The sequence below is a fragment of the Periplaneta americana genome, chromosome 1 (assembly GCF_040183065.1).
Source record: "Periplaneta americana isolate PAMFEO1 chromosome 1, P.americana_PAMFEO1_priV1, whole genome shotgun sequence".
NCBI lineage: Eukaryota > Metazoa > Arthropoda > Insecta > Blattodea > Blattidae > Periplaneta > Periplaneta americana.
In genome coordinates this window covers 15981762-16007360 of record NC_091117.1, presented here as the reverse complement: position 1 = coordinate 16007360, position 25599 = coordinate 15981762, and the positions used below count along the sequence as shown (strand labels likewise).

Here is a 25599-nt window from a genome sequence, read left to right as displayed (position 1 = left end):
ACGTTTGAGATGGGCAGGGCATGTAGCACGTATGGGCGAATCCAGAAATGCATATAGAGTGTTAGTTGGGAGGCCGGAGGGAAAAAGACCTTTGGGGAGGCCGAGACGTAGATGGGAAGATAATATTAAAATGGATTTGAGGGAGGTGGGATATGATGATAGAGAATGTATTAATCTTGCTCAGGATAGGACCAATGGCGGGCTTATGTGAGGGCGGCAATGAACCTCCGGGTTCCTTAAAAGCCAGTAAGTAAGTAGGGTTTGGAATAGAGTCCATCCAGCCTTGTGATAGGAAAAATGCCAAGTCTCGGTAGATGACAATCTCTGGTCAAAGAAAATTAGATTATTATCATCTGTGGTGAACTGCAGTGCTGACAACATAGCGCTCCTATCTCGTATTGTAGTTATGCAGTTGACTACTAGATGGCAGGCGCTAGGTTTAATCCAGCTCATAAATTTGTTGGATTATTGATATTGTGATCTTATATTTAAACTTTAGATTTCCCTGTCTCTGATCGGGTCAAAAACCCTGATAGAACTGATATTTAACCCTTGCGTTGAATTTAGGTGAAGTCCTGAGGGCCTAATTAGTCAAATCGACTCTCCTCACCTCCACACTGGGGCCCTCTGGGATCTTTTTAAGATGCGAAAGAGAGAGTGGTATGCGGAAAGCAACGGGAAGTTACCGCATTTATCTTTCCCAAGAAAAAAAACAGCAAATCTTGTGGTTGGGTCACTGGCAGAGAAGAAACTGCCTACTGAAGGATGCACTGGAAGGAATGGTGAACGGAAAGAGAGTTTGAGGCAGAAGAAGATATCAAATGTTAGACGACATTAAAATATTATATGGATCATATGAAGAGACAAAGAGGAAAATAGAAAATAGGAAAGATTGGAGAAAGCTGGGTTTGCAGTGAAAGACCTGCCCTTGGGTAGAACACTAGGAATGAATGAATTAATTCATTTATTTATTGAAGTAGCTTATTTTACGACGCTGTATCAACATCTCAGGTTATTTAGCGTCTGAATGAGGTGAAGGTGATAATGCCGGTGAAATGAGTCCGGGGTCCAGCACCGAAAGTTACCCAGCATTTGCTCAAATTTGGTTGAGGGAAAACCCCGGAAAAACCTCAACCAGGTAACTTGTCCTGACCGGGATTCGAACCCGGGCCATCTGATTTCGCGTCCAGACGCGCTAATCGTGAACGAACGAATGAATGAATGAATGAATGAATGAATGAATGAAACAAACGAACGAATGATATTTAAACTAACATTGAACTAAAATGCATGATATTACCACGTAACGTTTAACCTTTAAATACATTCCATGTATGCCGCACGTGTAAAACGACAGATGTCCAGTCGGTTATCTCATTTTCTCCAAACCCTCTGAAGCATGTTTTGTGTGACATTCCTAATGGCGGTGTTCTTCTAAAATTCAGCAACGTCGTTGGAAGTGGAGGAACGTAAAAATTGTCCTTTACAAAACCCCACAGGAAGAAATCACACACTTCCGGTGAACGTGGACCAAGACGTCCAAATTGCTATTTGAACTCGCGGCGAACCTCGACAGCATTGTTAAATTGCTCATATCCGAGCACACACCAGCTACGGTGTGTTGGTAGGGCAACCATTTTCTCCAACAATGTTGTACACGTTTCCCACTAAATAACAAATGAAATTCTGATGGCGGTAGGAAACATGAAATATTCATCTTTCAAATAGTGGTGTTATCAGGTTTCACCCACCGACGTAGCTCAGGCGGTAGCGCGTTTACCTGCAAACTCGGAGTTGCGCTTGTGCGTGGGTTCGATTCCAGCTCGGACTTATTACCAATTTGTTTTTTCCCCGAGGTTTTCTCCAACTGTAATGCGAATGTCAGGCAAATCTATGGCTCACCTCGCCATATACCATCTCGCTATCATAAATTGCATCGACGCTAAATAACCTAGTAGTTGATACAGCATCGTGGGCTCGTAAATTTAATTTTTCTCTTCGATCACTTCTGATAGTTGAGTGGCTGAGATTTCAAATCTTATCGTAGGATCAATTATTTCGGCTGTCGGTTTATTCCAATTTTCATATAAATCAGTTGAGCCATTATCGAGTGAAAAGGTAACAAACATCCAGACAGACAGACAGGCAGACAAGACAGACATACAAATAAAAATAAAAAAAACGATTTTTGGTTTCAAGATGATTAATTATACCTGTTAACATCAATTGAGTAGCTTAATATCAAAGGCGGACATCTAACCTCAATCGAAATTTAGATAGCTGTGGTTTTTATACAATTTTTCATGCTCTTTCCAGTTATAGTGAAACCATATAAAAACTCTAACACTACATTTATAAAATAAATTGTGTGTAATATTACAAAGAACACTGTGAATTATAAAATTGGCTCTAGATCAAAACTATGGGGACAACAGATGTCCGTCTTTGATATTAAGCAACTCAATTATTTTTGAATAACCGACTAAATTGCTGCGGAAGATTTACTACTAACATTTATTTAAAATCTTAAGAAATTCTTAGTACAGATAAATTATTTTAATACGGGCTACACTTTTAAATATTTTGCACGGACCGACGAGAAAACACTCTGGTTGTACATTGGGAACGGCTCACTACTATGCTGTTTTCTGTGTAAATATTGTAGGCCTATGTTAACAGCTGTGGAGTACACCATGCACTGACTTGGGATATATTTACCCAGAGAACAAAGCATCCCAGGGAGGAAGTTAGTACTGCTTGAACGATCACGACTGCTATCTGTGGTGGTATTCTACCTTGCCTCCAGCTAATCCTGTAAATTTCTAGATTGTCCGAGGCTTGAATTAGCTGTATTACTCAAGAGTGTGGAAAATCACCCCCCAACACTCCCCTCCCTCCAAACATTTGCTGTTCAAGATCCCGAAATCAGTAGGAACTAGTGCAATTAGAATTACACAAATAGCCTCTGGTTACAATTTCACGAACTTCACTCCCAACTCCTTACATAGGGGTGTACAAGTTCCTAATTCCTTACAGACCGTCCATGATTCAGTCTACTGATGATTTCTGTACTCAAAACAAAGGTACCTACCAAAGATGGAAAGTCGACTGAGAATTCAATGCTACCAACCTTCAACGTAAAGCACTAATGTTACTAAAAGTTTTATTATGTTATGTGATAAAAGCCAGTTTCTATCTGATGCTTTTCCAATTCACTGCGGGCTAAAGCAAGGAGCTGCACTATCACCTTTACTTTTTAACTTCGCTCTAGAATATGCCATTAGAAACGTTCAGGATAACGGACAGGGTTTGGAGTTGAATGGGTTACATCAGCTTCTTGTCTATGCGGATGACGTGAATATGTTAGGAGAAAATACACAAACGATTAGGGAAGACACGGGAATTTTACTTGAAGCAAATAAAGCGATAGGGTTGGAAGTAAATCCCGAAAAGACTAAGTATATGATTATGTCTCGTGACCAGAATATTGTACGAAATGGAAATATAAAAATTGGAGATTTGTCTTTCGAAGAGGTGGAAAAATTCAAATACCTTGGAGCAACAGTAACAAATATAAATGACACTCGGGAGGAAATTAAACGCAGAATAAATATGGGAAATGCGTGTTATTATTTGCTTGAGAAGCTTTTGTCATCTAGTCTTCTGTCAAAAAATCTGAAAGTTAGAATTTATAAAACAGTTATATTGCCGGTTGTTCTGTATGGTTGTGAAACTTGGACTCTCACTTTGAGAGAGGAACAGAGATTAAGAGTGTTTGAGAATAAGGTTCTTAGGAAAATATTTGGGGCTAAGAGGGATGAAGTTACAGGAGAATGGAGAAAGTTACACAACGCAGAGCTGCACGCATTGTATTCTTCACCTGACATAATTAGGAACATAAAATCCAGACGTTTGAGATGGGCAGGACATGTAGCACGTATGGGCGAATCCAGAAATGCATATAGAGTGTTAGTTGGGAGGCCGGAGGGAAAAAGACCTTTGGGGAGGCCGAGACGTAGGTGGGAAGGTAATATTAAAATGGATTTGAGGGAGGTGAGATATGATGGTAGAGACTGGATTAATCTTGCTCAGGATAGGGACCAATAGCGGGCTTGTGTGAGGACGGCAATGAACCTTCGGGTTCTTTGAAAGCCAGTAAGTAAGTAAGTATGCGATAAAAGCAGCTATTTCACACACACCTCGCTATACACCTCGTGAAATAATCGTGAAGATTATCAGAGCGAATAACTCATGTTGTGTGTAACAGGAAAGTGTAATACTATAATCGCGACGCTGTTATTCCCGGCGTGACTACTCCTCTTTGCTTACGTCTTAGGAAGTGAAGGCTCTATAAAGTCTAAGTAGGTAGTATCGTTCGCCATTTTTGTTCTTTCGTTGCCGAGCTACCAGACGAGGGATCTATTTGCCACACCGTTAAACTTTATCATGTCGTAGCTCGTATGATAATAAATCAAACGCACTGTAATTCAGCAAATAGTTGAGCGGCAAATAACGTCCTCGTGTGATTTCTGCGAACGCCAACGAAAGAGCCAAAATGACGGGCGATTATATATTAAGTATTTATCCAGCCTTAGGAAATTCTTAACATGTTCATCAGCGAATCACAAGACGCACACGTTTAAATGTAGCCGACCTGCAACGTGATTGGTTGCCGGAAATTAGAGCGACGGGACTATATACAGGGTTTTTAAAAAATACGGGGCATAATTTCAGGTATGTATTTCCCACATATAGACAATCAAAATAGTTCATTACAACATGTGTCCGGAAATGCTTCATTTCCGAGTTATGGCCTTCACAACATTGAAATTCACCGGAATGTTTTTCTTTCCGCAGGTCGTTGCCGTCAAAGGAGACATTAAGAGGGCACTCTGACAGTTCATTCCGAGGCGAAAGTTACATTCAATGTTGTGTAGGCGTTAGACTGTGCAACATGTATTCAAATCAAGAGCTGGCAGAGATACACTTCATGTACGGTAAGGCGGACGGCAATGCTGCGCTGGCTCGTCGCTTGTACCAGGAGAGGTACCCACAGCGACAATGTCCAGATCGGAAGACATTTGTACGTCTCCATTACCGTCTGTGCGAGTATGGAAAATTTAACTCTCCTGGTTTGGGAAGGGGACGACCAAGATCTACAACTCCAGAAGTACAGGAGGAGATTCTGGAGGCTGTGAACATGACTCCTTCTATCAGCACACGAAGGGTAGCGTTGCAAGTCGATGTTCCTCATACGACTGTCTGGAGACTGTTGAAAGACTATCAATTGTATCCTTATCATATCTGAGGACATACGTAATACTCCTGGAGTTTGGGATCGTGTCAATGAGACATCGATGTGAGGTCTGTATTCAAGCAGGAGGTGGACATTTTGAACATCTTCTGTAATGACAATGACCTGCGGAAAGAAAAACGTTCCGGTGAATTTCAATGTTGTGAAGGCCATAACTCGGAAATGAAGCATTTCCGGACACATGTTGTAATGAACTATTTTGATTGTCTACATGTGGGAAATACATACCTGAAATTATGCCCCGTATTTTTGAAACACTCTGTATTGCTGGAAAGTTCATAGTTTTCTCAGAAATTTTTTTTCCCCAAGCATTTAACACCATCTTATTCGGCAACTATTGATAGTAGAACCGTGATTTTTGTCCACATCGATAGAAAATCTAATAAGGAATCCTTTTTTTTAATTGGGTTTTTTTACGACGCTGTATCAACATCTAGGTTATTTAGCGTCGGAATGAAATGAAGGTGATAATGCCGGTGAAATGAGTCCGGGGTCCAGCACCGAAAGTTACCCAGCATTTGCTCGTATTGGGTTGAGGGAAAACCCCGGAAAAATCTCAACCAGGTTTCTTGCCCCGACCGGGAGTCGAACCCGGGCGACCTGGTGGACAATAAGGAATCATTTATTCCTCTGGCGTTGACGGTTTTCGTGTAAATTTAATTCAAAATCACTAATTTGAAGCCACTGACCGATGCATACAACTCAACATACCTATGTACAGTAAACAAAGTCCTACCAGGTCGGAATCAAGTGTGGTGGGGTGTATGAATAAGAAACATCTACCGCAGTCGCTACGTATGCGAACGTGAACACCTGAAGGCTTTACTGGCCCATGTTTTTTATGTCTGGCAAGATATGCACTATGCATCATAACTCTGAAAAGAAGGATTTGCGGGAAAAGTTGTATAGAACATTTTAGTTTCATTTTTACCTCTACATTACACCCACAAAGTTCTTACAGGTATTTATGAATCATCCTGTATAATACTCTTTAACCTTATCACCTATTCCAGTGATGTCAAAGCAAGCGCGTTTTTCTGAACTTGACGTCGTGCGCGGGCAGCAAGCGCTAGGTATGGAAAGAGGAAGGGTTGTGTATATGAATAAGCAACCTGTTGGATTAAGAAAACAGTGGTGCACAAAATTCAAACGCAACGTGAAATTTTATGTCGTTATTTCTATATGGCTTCTTCTGTTTAATATTAGGCCTATCTATATTGTCTGTAAAAGAAAAGTACTAACACTGATTTCTTAATATTGCACTTACGTTTTAAATCTTAATAACATAATAGAGAGTTAAGAAGGAATATTCACTTAAATTCCATAGTAGTATAATATTATACTGTATTAAGTGGATGAAACACATCATTCATAAAGAAAGTGATATTCCTAAGAAAGAGATTGAGTATGACATGATAAGTTGGAATTTATATTGATGGTATCTTTAGGCTTACAAAAGTAATAAATAAACTAATCAAAACAATATTAAAGTACAAAGCAAAGTTACGTAGGTACTGTATCTGTTTTAAGTATAAGTAATATTACATAACAAAACTCTTATTGCATTATGCTTTTAAGGTGATATTTGTGAGCAACTTCCTATCATCAGAATATTAAATTATTTTCTCGAAGTGTGCTGAAGTTATAGAGCTGACATTTTTACAATACATGGGCACGTATCTTTTGCTTATGATGTAACAATAGTTGCTTTGTTAATTCATTTCCTTACAAACAACTTTCATGCGAATATTTTCAAAAATTTCAATACACGATCTTATACGTATATACGGTATATTATATTTACGAAAACATTCTGTAAGGCTATTAAATAAATAGCCCTATACCTGACAATTTCGCTTTTCTATACGAAAGTTGAGAAAATATTTATTTTTAATAAAAAAATCAAACTTGTGAAAAGTGAGTATTAAAATTAAAATTTACATTCTTATAATGCACTTATACTTCTCAGGCAAATCTAAAAATTAACATGGATACAGTTTTGATAAGTTCTCTTCCCTTTATCTATTGAGTCAGTGCTGGCCATCCCTGAATATAGGTCGACCAAGCGGCATATACCACCTCTTTCGTCTGTCTCTTTCCTTTCCGCTGTAGAGTGCTCAGGCTCTCCTGGGCTCTAAAGCGCGCGCTTGCTCCTGCGGGCATCAATTGACATGCCTAACCTATTAAAAACTCAAGGGGGATTAAAAGAATACAGCTCTTTTGGATATGAAATAACAGTTTAGACTTAGCTCTTTTCCAAATGATCTACGCAATATATTTTGTGCGAGATCGTGCGTATTTGCTTGTTTTCCGCACAGAACCAATACGCGGTAAGTGTGAAATACCACATTCAGTATTCCCAACGTAACACACTAACAATTTCCCTCTTCTTACCGCTTAAGCGCGACATTCATTTTACTGCTTTAGGCTTTTAACATATTATTTTTAGAGACGTTTAACATAGTAATAATTATAAATTGGAAACTTACCACTGCAATTTCACCTAAATTGCAATGTTAATTATTGTTTTTAAATATTTGCAAAAATTAGGTAAAGTCTACTCCACGAAACTTATTGCATTCCTGATACAAATAACATTAAGGAAGCCGTGAAAAAATCAACAAGAATCCAGATGCCGATGTTATTACTGCAATATGTTATATAAATAATATTGTTAAAATATTAAAATGAAAAATAAATCATTACATAACCTTACCGTTTGTTTTAAGTTCGCATTTATAGACTGGGGGAAAAAAGACAGACGTATATCACGGCCTACTGGAGTATAGTAAACACAGAAAACATTTTACAGCAACAATGTTGAAGAAAGATATTTTGGTTTTCCGAAGTTGCCGTCATTAAACAGAAACCAACATGGAGATTTCATTGCAACTAATTAGAAATTCGTCTTTCAGTTATTAGTAAACGATCTTCGCACAAAATAATGTACGATACACGAGCGGTATGTTTGTTTTCATGTTCTCGGAAATTAAAAAAGCTCAACTACGTTTCGCTTTTTCAGTCTTTTCCTCGAACATGAAACGTCAACATACCGCTCTTGTAACGTATATTACTATTTTCTTGAAAGACCTTTTCAGAAAAACTTGTATAAGCAGCATATGTCACAGTAGCCTAGTCTGAAGTTGATTTACATATTCGTTTAAACAATTTTAACAAATAATTGCAAATTTTATACAGATTTTATTGAATATCTCGCAAACATGTTTTTGGCGCTTAGCTCTTTTCCACTTTTCAGCCCTCACATTTTGCAGCGAGCACGGGACATTACTGCGTCTCTTCTAGGGATCAAATTTCTGTACATTTAATGAACATAACTGAAATGCTTTCAATCATTAAATTATCATTATATATTCTCCTGTTAATCTGACTGAGGATACTGGGAATTAAATCAAAGCCTTTCTCAAAACACGCTATGAAATGTTTCACATAAAACAATTTTTATCTCGAAAAGGAAGTAAAGATGAGTAGAATTGTATTAAACTTCTTTGTTAGAAATATCTCAAAGAATAAACCCTTGACATTAATGAAATTACTTACGGTTCATATACAGGGTGTTTAAAAAATACGGAGCATAATTTCAGGTATGTATTTCCCACATGTAGACAATCAAAATAGTTCATTACAACATGTGTCCGGAAATGCTTCATTTCCGAGTTATGGCCTTCACAACATTGAAATTCACCGAAACGTTTTTCTTTCCGCAGGTCGTTGTCATTACAGAAGATGTTCAAAATGTCCACCTCCTGCTTGAATACAGACCTCACATCGATGTCTCATTGACCTGCGACACTGACAGAACCTAACTCGTGCAGGGTAATCTGCTGGTGACAGGGCCTGTACACGTTGCAAATGATAAGGATACAATTGATACTCTTTCAACAGTCTCCAGACAGTTGTATGAGGAACATTGACTTGCAACGCTACCCTTCGTGTGCTGATAGAAGGAGTCATGTTCACAGCCTCCAGAATCTCCTCCTGTACTTCTGGAGTTGTAGATCTTGGTCGTCCCCTTCCCAAACAAGGAGAGTTAAATTTTTCATACTCGCACAGACGGTAATGGAGACGTACAAATGTCTTCCGATCTGGACATTGTCGCTGTGGGTACCTCTCCTGGTACAAACGACGAGCCAGCGCAGCATTGCCGTCCGCCTTACCGTACATGAAGTGTATCTCTGCCAGCTCTTGATTTGAATACATGTCGCACAGTCTAACGCCTACACAACACTGAATGTAACCTTCGCCTGGGAATGAACTGTCAGAGTGCCCTCTTAATGTCTCCTTTGACGGCAACGACCTGCGGAAAGAAAAACGTTCCGGTGAATTTCAATGTCGTGAAGGCCATAACTCGGAAATAAAGCATTTCCGGACACATGTTGTAATTAACTATTTTGATTGTCTACATGTGGGAAACACATACCTGAAATTATGCCCCGTATTTTTGAAACACTCTGTATAATGACATGATGAAAAATTGAGTTTTCACGAAACGCAAAAACGGATAATCAGAAAGTAAGCATAGTCAAAGCTACCGGTGTAAGCATAAGGAACAAAAGACGCACTATGCACTTTTTGTCATGTGTGCACGGCAACCGAATAGTCTAGTCTTGGCCAGGTATTGTAGCGGGGCCAGCCAAGGATTTGCTGTGAATGTTTCATGCAAACCACGGACATTTTTATGCCGCACTCACGTCAAACGCATCGCCATCTTCAGAGCAGAGGTAGAAATAAAAGCCTCACGTGTGGTCGTGGGCTTTACAAATTACAGCCTTGGCTCTAGATGTTAATGCGCATGCCCTGTGAGTAGAATGGCTCATGTAACATTTTGAACGTTGCGAGGCGTTGCTAGGAGACGAGAAAGTGCATGCTTGACACATTTTAGTGACGCGTGTACCATGCCTTTTAAATTATATATTACAGATCCCTTTGTTGTATCTTTTGCCTTCTTGTCTTTGATATTGTTTAAAATGAAGGTCCTAAATTTTATTGGAGTTATGGTTTGAATTTGAGCCACATTTTGAAGCAAAAGATCGGCGTACATGTCTTAAAGAGGAATATTGGATTTTGAACCTGTAGTAAAACTTAATATCTTTAAATTTGTGACCAGCTTAGAGGTTCGTTATCAGTGGCTTCTGTTCGTACAAATACATAGCACGGGATCTATTTTATTTTTTCCATACGGACCTATGTTCGTATCAGTTTTATGAGTTTCACTTACGTACTTGCATTGTGTACGTTCTCTCAGATTGCATAAGATTATACTTGAGATGATGATGATGATGATGATGATGATGATAAGTGATTGTAGAGAATTGGAACCTTTTGGAAATTAATATCACAGTTAAGTACTTAATGATTAGATTATGTTAAATTGACTACGGCATTTCTTTCCTTTTACACCCCGCATTTATTAATCACACACATTTGTGTATGAATAATAATTTTTTATCAACAGTAATCTCACTAGAGGTTTTGATTTATTTAGAGAAAATCAAAACTCGAGTGGGATTTAATTGACTATTACACGATTAGAAGAAAGTATATCAAGATTAGTAGTAAAGAAATACTCCAATACAATAACTTACAATGACTTACGAAAATACAACTGTCTTCAAATGTATTATTGTACCATCTCAACATTACAAATATTACGCTAGATGCATGCTAGATGGCAGTAGTGTGCAATGCCTTCTCGTCGAGAAGTTCTCGATCTATTATACACGATGGCAATGTTACTAGTCAAGAAGGCTTTGTTGATTCAGTTTCATTTTTATTAAAATGCAACATTCCACTTCAATTATCCGAATCCCAGTAATCAACGTCACTTGACAGATGATTTTCAATAAATCTTAATATTAAACAATCTCTGATACATAACTATCCATAAGATCATATAGCAGAAGCTATAACATAACCTAACTAATATACACAAGTGTTAGAAAGGTTTTAATTAACGACGATGACATAAAAAATAAACATGAATAATTTTAAAAGGAATAATTATTGAATGTACAATTTTCAAATTTGAATGTGGTTGGTGGTTCAATTGACGTTATATTGGACGTGTGCGTAATAGAAGTGGAACTCGTTGATTTAGGCCTACATGGTGTATTCAACTTATTCAGGATTTCCGAATGGTGCTCTTCATTTATTTGTAAATCGGATTTCAGAAGATGCATAGATATGATCAGTGATTTTTATTAATTCTTGTTCTTGAATGCCAATGCTAGTTATATTTGAAACTGCTGTGCATCGACTGGAGTGGTTTGTAATTTTATATATATATTTTTTTTTTGACGTCCAGACCAGCGCAGTTTCAAATGTTGGTAAACAAAGAAACAAATGCTAGGGACGCGATAAAATTAAACAAATGCAAGGGACGCGATAAAATTGTGCGATAAGCAGCCATGATGGGTTGAAATACGTCCTTTCGTGCCGTTTTATTGGTAAAAAGTAGTATGACGTAGTAAGAGTGTAATAGTCAATAGTAATCTCACTAGAGGTTTTGATTTATCTAAAGAAAATTAAAACTCGAGTGGGATTTAATTGACTATTAAACGATTAGAAGAAAGTATATGAAGATTAGAAGTAACGAAGTACTCCAATACAATAAAGTATTAATTGACTTACGAAAATACAACTGTCTCCAAATGTATTATTGTACCATCTCTAAATTACAAATATTACTCTAGATTGCAGTAGTATGTTATGTTTAGCTGTTTTCTTGTTATCAGCTGTGCCAACTATGGAATCTTCATTGAACGCTGTGGAAGGTTACTAGTCAAGAAGGCTTTGTTTGTTGATTGGTTGAAAGACGTCCTTTCGTACCGTTTTATTGGTCAAAAGTAGTAAAAGTGTAATAGTCAAATTAAATCAACTATAATACTATACTTTCTTTACGCTTCTCCATGTTAAAAAACGTTTCACGTGAATATTTTCCAAGCCGATATGATACTGAAGTCAATAGTTGTTGGGGATAAGATGCCGAATTTAAACCAGTTAATGACAATTAAACTGGTTTAATTAGTTTTGGAAAAATGGGTCTTCAACCCTTTTTTCGTTCACCTGAAAACAAAGACAGAACTATTCGAACGTCGTTAATTCCTTATTCACTACTCTGAATAACAAGAATTTTGCTCCGACTTAAAACAATGTGTCCCTTATGGTTTTATGTGCGTTGAATCGGAAACTGCATCTCTTTTCTTCGTATCACGTAAGGTTTTTAAGATTCACTTTTCGACAAGCGCTCCCCCAGTAAATCTGGCGCTGGTTGGGGTTTGAATCAAAACAAAAGCTAATTAATTTATAAGTTTATGACTTATTTACGGTTTATTATGGTTGTTGGCATGTTATTTTGTATTTCTAATACATAAACAGATATTGGTCCATTCTATTAAGGAAATTTCATAACAGATCAAAGTGAGGTCTATGCAATGAACAAACAAGGGTGTGGTTTTCAGTATTTAAAGAAACTTTTACCAGTTTGAGTGAAGGCAATTAAAAGAGGGCGTTTTCATCGGACCACAAATTTACAAAGTTATGGCTGACCCTTTGTTTGAGGAAAAACTTTCCGTTACAGAAAGAATGGCATGGCACGCTTTCAAAGACATTTGCTCAAATTTTCTTGGAAAATCTATGACAGAGAACTACATAGAACTTTTTGTGGAAATCATGTTAAGTGCATATGACAAAATGGAGTGTAATATGTCTCTCAAAATACACTTTTTACATTCTCATTTGGATTTCTTTCCTCCTAACTTTGGAGCGGTAAACGACGAGCAAGGGGAAAGATTTCATCAAGAAATATCTGAAATGGAAAGCCGATATAAAGGAAGATCATCATCCAGCATGCTTGGAGACTATTGCTGGTTCCTTGTAAAATACAGTCCCGGGTCTAGTTATAAACAGAAGTCATCCAGAAAATTATTTTAAATGTAAGTTCAAATTCCGAGATTTTTCTCATTATATTCTAATTCAAATTTATTTACAATTTACATTTGAAATGAATACATATGAATAGATACCCGAAATGAGCAATAATAATAATAGAATAATCGTGACGGAGATGATACAAAGATAGTAATACAAAATAATTCATTAATAATAATAATAATAATATAATAATAATAATAATAATAATAATAATAATGTGATAAAACAAAAATATTTACAATAATAAAATAAATACTAAGACGGATAAAATAAAATATAAAACCACTAGCGAGAGTTAACACAACTTAAATAAGCATATAATAACCGGAAAAAAATGACGAACTCGAAAATCAACAGAAAAGTTCGTTGTATCGCAGACGACAGCAACCGCCGTATTGATATTGTGTTATGCATTAATGGTAGAAGGGGGGAGCCGAAAGTCTACGTAACTGCCGTTCTCTTCGAATCTTCTTGTACAATCATGGGAAGTTAATACTGCAAAAACAAAATGTCTACGAGTCAAACTGTTCAGTATTACCAGGATAAATACAAATAATGCTAAAATATATTAATCAAGTTTCAGTTATCGATTTCTCCTTTTGTGCAAAAGGTATCATATCAAAATATTTTATGAATGGCGGGGTAAAATATAAATTTCAAGAACTCTCTAGCGATAAGAGATAGTGACAAGTACAACTGCATGAAATATTTTTATTGTTTTTGTGTTTTAAACTATGTTATATCATTCTTGTATCCAGTATACATTTTGCAAGCATTATGAGGAATTTTGAATCCCTAGTGTGTTGTAATTTTATCAGTAGCAGCGAAAAATTAAAAAGAAATAAGTTTTGTCATGAAAAATTCAATTAATTTTCCCCGGAAAATGGTACTGATGGGGCAATTTGGATTTTAAATTCAGATATAGGGCACACATATTCACCTATTTTCATTTCGGAGGAAGACAAAAAGTAAAAATTTGTTCTTCAGTGATTATCAGCAATAAAATATTCCGTAGTATACCTCGTCTAGCGAGAGGCGTGTTTGAACGTCAGATCTGCAATACGCTATATAATTTAGAGTCGTCGGTAGCTCGTCATCGGTTGAAAACGTTGACGGGATGGTGACCGTTTTAAGCATTTGCAGCATGTTTCTGCGGTCTGGTTGTTGCAGTGAGGGTAGAAGTTTCGCGTGGTTGCATATGTTCGTGCGGGTTGCGACGTAAAAAGGAACATGGCGGCGTTTGATGTGGATAACTCTGTTACGTGAAACCGGTGTTCTGATTTATCTTTGAAACTGTACTCTCTGTCGAAGCGTTTTGCATTGCAAGAGCAAAAAAATTGTATTCTTTTCCGTTGTATTTCTGTGGCTGCAATTCTGAGTAAAAATAATCCGTGCCTTGAATATGACACAATTTATGATTAGGTATATGATTTACGTATTTCGCATCAAAAGAGCTCTATATGTACACCATATTACAAATTATACAGGGCTTTCAGCTCAAAACTTCCCTGTCTGAATAACTAATTATTTAATACATCTTGATTACACAACTTTTAACACTGTACCACTTCGGAATATGTATTATATGACTTTCTCGTGTTAAATTCTATCGTACCTAGATGACATACTAATACTATACAAAGGAAACAAAAGACAGATCCAAAATCTGGCATGAGCACATAAACAAAATACACCCAAAGCTACACTTACTTACTTACTTACTTACTTACTTACTGGCTTTTAAGGAACCCGGAGGTTCATTGCCGCCCTCACATAAGCCCGCCATTGGTCCCTATCCTGAGCAAGATCAATCCAGTCCCTGTCATCATATCCCATCTCCCTCAAATCCCTCTTAATATTACCTTCCATCTACGTCTCGGCCTCCCGAAAGGTCTTTTTCCCGCCGGCCTCCCAACTAACACACTATATGCATTTCTGGATTCGCCCATACGTGCTACATGCCCTACCCATCTCAAACGTCTGGATTTAATGTTCCTAATTATGTCAGGTGAAGAATACAATGCGTGCAGTTCTGTATTGTGTAACTTTCTCCATTGTCCTGTAACTTCATCCCTCTTAGCCCCAAATAGTTTCCTAAGCACCTTATTCTCAAACATCCTTAATCTCTGTTCCTCTCTCAAAGTGAGAGTCCAAGCTTCACAACCATACAGAACAACCGGTAATAGAACTTTTCATAAAGTCTAACTTTCACATTTTTTGACAGCAGACTAGATGACAAAAGTTTCTCAACCGAATAATAACAGGCATTTCCCATATTTATTCTGCGTTTAATTTCCTCCCGAGTGTCATTTATTTTTGTTACTGTTGCTCCAAGATATTTGAATTTTTCCACCTCTTCGAAGGATAAATCTCCAATTTTTACAGTTCAATTTCGTACAATACCCAAAGCTACACTACACATTAGAAATTGAAAACAACAAATCCATAAATTTTCTAGACATGGCAATAACAAAAGTCGACAACAAACATTCAAAGTCTACAGAAAACCCATAACAACAACAAACAACAACAACAACACAGATACACAACACATCTAACCACCCAATACAACACAAACAAGCTGTATTCCGAACAATGATACAAAGACTACTCAACATATCAATGAACCAACATGATTACAAAGAAGAGCTAAACACAATCAAATACAAGGAAGGCAAGGGGAACAAGTAAAAGACAAGAAGTACAAGGGGAATAAAAGGTGAAGAAGGGGAAGACAAAGGTAACAAGGGGAATAGGAGAAGAACAAGGGGGTAACCGGAGATCAAGGGAAAGGCAAGGAGAACAAGTAAAAGGCAAGAAGTACAAGGGGAAAAAAGGAGAACAAGGGGAAAACAAGGGTAACAAGGGGAATAGGAGAAGAACAAGGGGGTAACCGGAGATGAAGGGAAAGGCAAGGAGAACAAGTAAAAGGCAAGAAGTACAAGGGGAAAAAGGAGAACAAGGGGAAAACAAGGGTAACAAGGGGAATAGGAGAAGAACAAGGGGGTAACCGGAGATCAAGGGAAAGGCAAGGAGAACAAGTAAAAGGCAATAAATACAAGAGGAAAAAAGGAGAACAAGGGGAAGACAAGGGTAACAAGGGAGATAGGAGAACAACAAGGGGGTAACCGCAGATCAAGGGAAAGGTAAGGAGAACAAGTAAAAGGCAAGAAGTACAAGAGGAAAAAAGGAGAACAAGGGGAAGACAAGGGGAAAACAAGGGTAACAAGGGGAATAGGAGAAGAACAAGGGGGTATCCGGAGATGAAGGGAAAGGCAAGGAGAACAAGTGAAAGGCAAGAAGTACAAGAGGAATAAAAGGAGAACAAAGAGAAGATAAAGGTAACAATGGAAAGACAAGGATAACAAGGGAACAGAAGAAAATGAAGAGGAAGATAAGGAGAACAGTACCTAGTGAGGAGATGAATAAAAAAATATATCCTTTGTTGTTTACATCAGTAAAGTAGACATTTATTACAATCATTGCTTTTGCACATGACAAGCTATATTGCAACCTTTCTGTTTCCTCGGTTACATAACTATGGTAAAATAAAAGCTATTATCAAATTCTGTGCAAATATTAGCATTAGTACAAAAATGAGCCACTACAAACAGTGGATTTTGAAACGAATGAAATTCACACAATTCTACTTTCATGCACGAAACTTATGATGTAGCCCACGTAAATACACAACCGCATGTGCGAATAAATTCAAATAATTCGAAATAAAACACACACACACAGTATGAGCAAATACACTAGAAGCTATATTAGTAAATACACACGATGTGCTATAATGCGAAAATTAGCTGTAAATACCGCCTTTGGCCACCAGCGTAGCTCAGTCGGCTAAGGCGCTTGCCTCGATCCGGAGTTGAACTCGGGCGCGGGTTCGATTCCCGCTTGGGCTGATTACCTGGTTGGGTTATTTCCGAGGTTTTCCCCAACCGTAAGGCAAATGTCAGGTAATCTATGGCGAATCCTCGGTCTCATCTCGCTATCGCCAATTCCATCGACGCTAAATAACCTCGTAGTTGATACAGCGTCGTTAAATAACCAAGTACAGGGACATCATTTTATTTTTACTAACATTTTTAATATTAACTTTGCTATACCTCTGGATCAACGCCGTTTTCTACCCCCTTTCACGACTGGAATTCGATGATACTGTCGTAGAATACAAACAAATCACTTTACTAGGTATAGGAGGGTCGAAAAGTAGTTCATCCCCTTACGTAAACTAGGAAATATCGCGCTTTTGAGTTTGATAATTTTCATTAGATATTTGTTTAATCAAAATACAGTACATATTAACAATGAGTGTTTTTACTCACGAACTGAGCTATCCATGTGGACGTATTCATTATGCAGTGTATATTATACTGCCTACAGCACATTAGCGTACACTATAGAGAATAAAGTTAAATTAAAAAATAATCATAATATGGATATTTAAACAAATTCTTAAAATGGTGGCCGTTCATTTCGATACAGACTTCAGTCCTTTTGTGCATATTATTGCACTATAGACTATTGCATCTAATCTCAATTGCCAGTAGTTCCGTCCTTCGTACTAGTAACTCATGTTGAAATAATTCTGTACCTACTCTATAAAAGATTATCTTACGTACTGCAAATTCAATCTTCACTTCTGCCCGATCCGAAAAGATAAAATTACTCAGACATACTATCTGCTGTCCGTCCAAGTGGTTATGTCGTAGGGTCTTAGAAAGGGAGGAAATCACGTGGCAGTTAATTACTTAACGAGCCCCTTTTATTTAAACTATGTTAAACAGTTGTATAATATTACGTAGACGTCCAATTCCTAACAGAAATTAATGTTCTCAGAAAAGAGCTAAGACAGGTCAGCCACTAGCTGGCGAATAAAAGCTGGCGGGGGAAACCGGGATACGACGTAGGCAAATGGAAGACAGTACCTGTGCGAAAATGATTCAATATTGAAAGCTCTTTCATCACTGGAAAACGTGAACATATTTTTGGAACGTACTGTTTACTATGACTGTATATGCGGTCTTGGATCTGTGTGGAGGACGGTTGAACTTCATTAGTAGAAGGGGTGGGAGTGAAGTACGTTCAAAAACTCAGGTACAATAAAAATTGAAGTAAAAATAAAATGATGTCCCTGTAGAAAAAAAAAATACCGTCTCTTGCCGCCACAATTTTCACTTGTGCTCAGGGGAATTGAACGCGGTTCTCCAGTGAGGAGGCTTAGCAATACACTCTTTCTCCGAACTGCATCATCCACAGATCCGAGGCGAGCCTCTTCTTTGCGATTTTCTCCCACATTTGAAATGCTTTCGTCTCACGTCCACATATATAAACATACATCTTCTTCTAATTCAGCTCCAGCTTCCAGATCCCATCGGTCATCTTTAGACGGGTTTGTGAATACCATCAACTCTTCCCCACTCACTCCCGCGGGAATGCCGCCCGCTCTGACATATGCGACCTCTTGGCGTTACTTGGCAACCCGCGAGCGTTTCTCGCCGTTCATTTATTTGCACCGCAACCCTACAGTCATATATGCTGTCCACTTGTCATATTACTTAGTGTCATACCAACCATATGGGATCTGCTCTGATGACAAATCATCGTCATCATCATTCATCATCAGCTACTTCTTTTGTCGGCGCTCCTTTCGTCCTTTATTCGTTTTACCTTAGCTTTCCCGTCGTCGCATTTTCTGTCGCTGTTTCTTCGTTGTCATATTTATTCGCTTTTCTATATATCTTTTGTTCTTTTCATCGTTATCTCCTCTTATTTTTCGTCGTTATTTTCATTTATTTTTTATCGTCGTCGTTCCTTCTTATTTCCGTCTTCATTTTCTATTATTCTTTGTTCTTATTTTATTTCATTTTTCCGTCGCTCTCTCTATTTTTTCTTTCATTTCTTGTCGTTGTTACTACTTCTTTAGAGTTGCATAAAAATGATTTTGTGTGATGGTTTTCACCTGGCTAGTAAAACTATGCATTTGCATACGAATTCTGGCTCATTGTAATAATAATAATAATAATAATAATAATAATAATAATAATAATAATAATTTTAATAATCCAATAAAATACTCTTATAAAGTTTCGGTTCTTTTCGCTTTAATGGCTGCCACTTTAACAAACATTTGATAAGGAAAGTACAGAAAAATGTCGTGAACAGACCTAATGACGGGAAGCATTTAATGTGCACGAGGGCTAAAGCGAGGGTGTCAACCCCTTGTTGTGTGAGCAGACAGACTGGAGACGCGATAAGGATCCCTCCCGCTGAGTGACAGTCTAGCGGACACCTCTGCTATCAGATAGCACGAGCGAGAAAGAATTATTACTAAATTCAGGGCGGTCATTAGCATATTTGTTTGCACCGTAATGACGCGTGCTTGCGGGTATCGATTTTCTCATGAGGGGAGGAGGCGTGGGTGTCTCTGGTGATTTGAAAATGACATAATTAGTGAAATGAAACAGGTGACAACCGCCATTTGGGACCCCTTTTCCATCAGCACTCACCCCTACCTTGTTAATGATCACCACTCAAACAGTGGCGTTCTCGATTTTGTTCACAGAAGCGGATTTGCAAGTTTTTGCTTAATGTATATTTTTATGGCTACATTGAATATTGCACATACAGGGGTCATGTGGAATTGAAAGCAGGGCCGTAGCCCATTTCTTTTAGGGCTTATCACGACTTTTGTCTTAGCGCCTTAGGAAAACCACGGAAAACCTTAGGCAGGATGAGTTGTCTTAATTTCATACTAGCCAATAGTAATGAACAGGCTTCGAGACTTTGGACCCGATACAATAAGTTTACTGTGCATACACTATAGGTACATTCTGAAAGTAAATGTGCATTACACAATGACAATTTCAAAAGAAGTGAAAAGCATTTATTCTCCTGTCTTTTATAAGCATTTGTGTTTAATTATACATATTGTTAATGGTGGAAATAAGCATGTAGCAATTTTAATTTTTTCATGTATCCTATTGGTCGTCTCTAGGAAGTGCAGTTACAGTACCGAATTGCAATGTACCTACTACAAGATACATTCTCAGTGTCTCAAACGTAAATGTTTTTCGGTTATCTGCCGAAGTTTGTACTGTAGAAAGCTGCGCTCTACGTTGCATGACGTGATAGGAGCAAAACGAAAAATCCTAACATCATTGCAGTCTCTAAGAGACAGTCCTTTATTCTCGGGTGACTCTACGCCCACTAATTTACTGTTTATGTTACACAATGTTTCATATCCGTTATTTTTACATAAAATTGATTTCCACTTCTGTTTTACATGTTCAGTAACCGGTGTATTTGGTGTCTCATTAATTCTCTGCGTCATTTTCTAAATTAATTTGAGGGCTTCCGGCATCTCTTGCTCTGATTTTTCTAACCGTGTAATAGTTTCAGACACACTTTGTATGAAAACCAAATTATTCGTTAGAACCTTCAAATCCAGAGCGTTTTCCTTTGCGTATTTGTTGGCATTCATTCTACAGTACCCCCACCCACTGTACGCTTTACCACTATACTCAGTACGCCGTTATGCCGATCTCCCACTGAACTGCTCTATTGGGTCCGAAGTCTCGAAGCCTGGTAATGAATGAATGAATGAATGGAGAGTAAAATGGAAGGATAAATTTTAAAGATACGTGAAAACATGTCTTTGCAATAGAGTTAGGGCTGTGAAAAACTGAATATATGAGCTCCAAGGCTGTAGGCCATTTGTCTCACTTCGGATTTCGCTGCTCCACTGAAGGAGCTGTAGAAAATTTCGAGGGGATGAAGCCGAAAATGGATGTAACTTATGAACTACAACATACGGCGACTAAGAGGAGAAGTGGTCGAAGTCTAGGCAACGAAACGGTAATAGCCAATTGGCTCTTTGATGATTTTTCTCAGATCAGGAGACCAGCCATTTGGCTCTTTGACTCCACCGATCTGTAAAAGGGAACGATTAGATTATGTAGATTCTGTTATAGTCCGAGTTAGATGTGAATAATTATTAATTATTTTGACCCGTCACCAGAGTCTGAGGAAGTGATTGCCATGCGGAAGTGAATGCAGGTACGTGGCTCATTTGTTTAGGGCTCATCCCGACATTTGTCTTAGCGTCTTAGGAAAACCACGAAAAAACTTTAGCCAGGATGAGTTGTCTCAATATCAGAGACTAGCCAATTGGCTCTTAGGTAAAATTCGATGGATGTAGACTAGTCAATTGGCTCTTAGATAAAATGACTCTATAATTCGATGGATGTAGACTAGTCAATTGGCTCTTAGGTAAAATTACTCTATAATTCGATGGATGTAGACTAGTCAATTGGCTCTTAGGTAAAATGACTCTATAATTCGATGGATGTAGACTAGTCAATTGGCTCTTAGGTAAATTGACTCTATAATTCGATGGATGTAGACTAGCCAATTGGCTCTTAGGTAAAATGACTCTATAATTCGATGGATGTAGACTAGCCAATTGGCTTTTAAGTAAAATGACTCTATAATTCGATGGATGTAGACTAGTCAATTGGCTCTTAGATAAAATCACTCTATAATTCGATGGATGTAGACTAGTCAATTGGCTCTTAGGTAAAATGACTCTATAATTCGATGGATGTAGAATAGTCAATTGGCTCTTAGGTAAAATGACTCTATAATTCGATGGATGTAGACTAGTCAATTGGTTCTTAGATAAATGACTCTATAATTTGATGGATGTAGACTAGTCAATTGGCTCTTAGATAAAATGACTCTATAATTCGATGGATGTAGACTAGTCAATTGGCTCTTAGATAAAATGACTCTATAATTCGATGGATGTAGACTAGTCAATTGGCTCTTAGGTAAAATGACTCTATAATTCGATGGATGTAGACTAGTCAATTGGCTCTTAGGTAAAATGACTCTATAATTCGATGGATGTAGACTAGTCAATTGGCTTTTAAGTAAAATGACTCTATAATTCGATGGATGTAGACTAGTCAATTGGCTCTTAGGTAAAATGACTCTATAATTCGATGGATGTAGACTAGTCAATTGGCTCTTAGGTAAAATGACTCTATAATTCGATGTAAGTAGACAATCCAATTGGCTATTAGGTAAAATGACTCTGTAATTCGGTGGATGTAGACTAGTCAATTGGCTCTTAGGTAAAATGACTCTATAATTCGATGGATGTAGACTAGTCAATTGGCTCTTAGGTAAAATGACTCTATAATTCGATGTAAGTAGACAATCCAATTGGCTATTAGGTAAAATGACTCTATAATTCGATGGGTGTAGACTAGTCAATTGGCTCTTAGGTAAAATGACTCTATAATTCGATGGGTGTAGACTAGTCAATTGGCTCTTAAGTAAAATGACTCTATAATTCGATGAATGTAGACTAGCCACTTGGCTGAATTACAAATCCATCGATCAGGAAAAGAGTACTATTGAGAATGATGATATTTTAACCCAAGTTATTTAACCATCGAAACGGTAATAGCCAATTGGCTCTTTGATGATTTCTGTTACATCAGGAGACTAGCCAATTGTCCCTTTACTCCGTCACTGAATTGAATTGAAAGAGAAGAAATGGGAGGAGAAATTTAAAAGGTACGCAAAACGCGACCTTGCAAAGGGTTCGGGGCCGAAAGAAACTGAATATGTGAGCTCCAAGGCTTTTAGCCACTTTTCTCACTCCAGGTTACGCTGCTCTCCTATTAAGGCTTTCATTTAGCGTGTGGCTTGGTGTTGTCATTGCAGTCCGCGCCGGCGAAGAGTGAGATTTTTTCCTCCTGCAATAGCATTGCATTGTGTTGAACCCCACATTTATAGTCTTCATGGTTGGTGTTGACAGCGTGGTCCGCAATGAATTTTCCTTGCATATTAACTTACAGACCATGTATTGTGGGTCCCTATCACCACGGCATGGCGCGTCCTCAGGTTGCGGATAGAGGAGACGGCCTCCAGATATGGAGGGTAGCTGCGAATATATTGAATAAGCAGTCGTGGACAGCCGATAAGGGGTGGTCCTCCAGCTTGGGGGTCGGGCGAAGGGCTAACAACCCATCACCGTAAAAAACAGCTTGTTACGTATCCCTATAATAAGCCTCGGAATAGGCCGAGACGTAGATGGGAGGATAATATTAAAATGGATTTGAGGGAGGTGGGGTATGATGATAGAGACTGGATTAATCTTGCACAGGATAGGGACCGCTGGCGGGCTTATGTGAGGGCGGCAATGAACCTTCGGGTTCCTTAAAAGCCATTTGTAAGTAAGTAAGTAAGTATTAACTTACAGATTTACCTTATGGTTGTCACTGAACATCTTTTCACTTCAAAAAGTTTAGGAGAAACAAAAGTATTGAAAAGAAGAACGCTTAGGAAAATAAAAATAAAAATTGACATATCAATGCATGGCAGACTTTACAACGATCCCAAAATATCCATGTCAACGCTTGTCGCAACTTCTCTAGTGAAAATGGGGTTTGGTTAAATAAACTTGGACTTCAAAACATCTCTTCTGATTCACTTCAAGTGAAAAAATTTAGACAAGAGCTCAGGGAGCGAGCATTTCAATCCTGGTGCTCTTTAAATCAGAAAGGGAAAGGCGTCATCCTCTATAAGGAGTTCACTCCCTCCAATAAATGGATCCGACAACCTGATCGCCTCACTCGATGTGAATGGAGACTAGCTCTTAAAATAACAGCTAATGTTTGTCCGCTCCGTGCTATACCGGGAAGGTCTCGAGACGGAAAGCACTGTCGTCGTTGCGTCAGTGAGATTGAAACTCTTGGCCACGTTTTGGGTGCCTGTCCTTTCCTCGAGACACTGCGGAACTCTAGACATCACAGAATCAGGTCCATGATTGCCGAAGCCTTGAGGAAGAAAGGTCTCACTGTACACGAAGAAGTCCATGGCATCTCTCAAGAGGGATCCTGTCGGCGAATTGACATGCTTGCTATTCCACCAGACTCTACATCCGCCTACATTATCGACCCGACAGTCAGATTCGAGGCATAGGAACAACAGCCCGCTGAAGTCAACGCAGAAAAATGCAGGATTTATGAGCCCACAGTTCCATTCTATTTGGAGAAATATCACCTCACCTCCATTGAAGTAGTTGGGCTAATGGTTGGCGCTAGGGGCACAATACCTCGCCTCTTTGTCAGTTTCTGCAAGAAGTTCCAGCTGAACAATGACTTCATTCGTGATGTTTCCCTTACTGCTATCAGAGGATCACTTGCCTTTTTTAAAATACCACCTGTACTTTGTTTCCTAAAAAGGAAGATCTTTTGTTTGAACATCTAATCCGTTTGTTTATTACGTTTAGGCCTGTTATATGTATTAGTTTCATTTTTGGAGATGCCGATAAGCTTAATGTTTTACAATGTCAATTTTTTTTTTTTTTTTTTTTTTTTCCACCTATGCTTATCTTGATGTATTTGGATTTACATTAACGTTTTCGATACTTTATGTGTATCATCTTCAGATATGTATGTCATTATGTGTTGTGAAGATCTAGCCTCTTATTGTGTAGTGGGTTTTACATTCGTGTGAGATATCATGATTTCTTAATTTAGCTAAAATTACTATAAATTAACTTAATGCAGTGTGTGGTTGCTTGTTATGTTTCTGTTAAAATTCTTTCTTGAAAGCCCATATAGGACAATAGGAAATTATGTTAAAATCAATGTTATGACACATAAATAAAACAAATAAAATATACACTAAAAACACTATAAAACACTGTGAACACTATGACACTTATATCACATTTATGGTTGGCTGTGTTAGCCTGTTATGTCGTAAAATTGGGTTGTTTTTACTGTTCTTGATTAAAAACACTGTCTTTATGACGCACTTTCACTGATTATCTACTGGGTGTTCAGTTCAAAATGTATCTTGGCTCGCTGTATGCCGTCATGTGGCTAGCTGATGAGCCTAGAGAATTCAATCTTCCTACACTTCCGCAGCACAGGTGTATAATCTAAGAGGTAGAGAAGTTGGCTAGCAAGTACGGCGTTCATTCTGAAGAGTACGTACCGATACGTACGGTAACGCCGGTAGTGGCAGAAATGTGAACTGTTTGGAAATACGTACTGTCGGGATATGGGGAGAGGGTTAAGACGATTACTTACGTATTTGTTGACATTAACTTCGACGGTCAACATGGACACGGAGCATTTGATTTGTGTTGTGGAATGTTACCGTACGCAACCGATGATAACAAATACCCTGCGTACGACTTGCCTGCGCAAAACACAGTTCGAAAGAGGTTATGGTAGCACACAGACCGTACAGACCGCCATCTGTTGCTACGACGTTCAAGTTATACCGTACACGTTCTCAAG

At 38.1% G+C, this 25599-nt stretch overlaps 1 protein-coding gene across 1 annotated transcript in view; it reads left to right on the top strand.

The window, feature by feature from the left end:
- Con (connectin) overlaps positions 1-25599 on the top strand; it is a 1055959-nt gene that overhangs the window by 294058 nt on the left and 736302 nt on the right. The window lies entirely within an intron of this gene.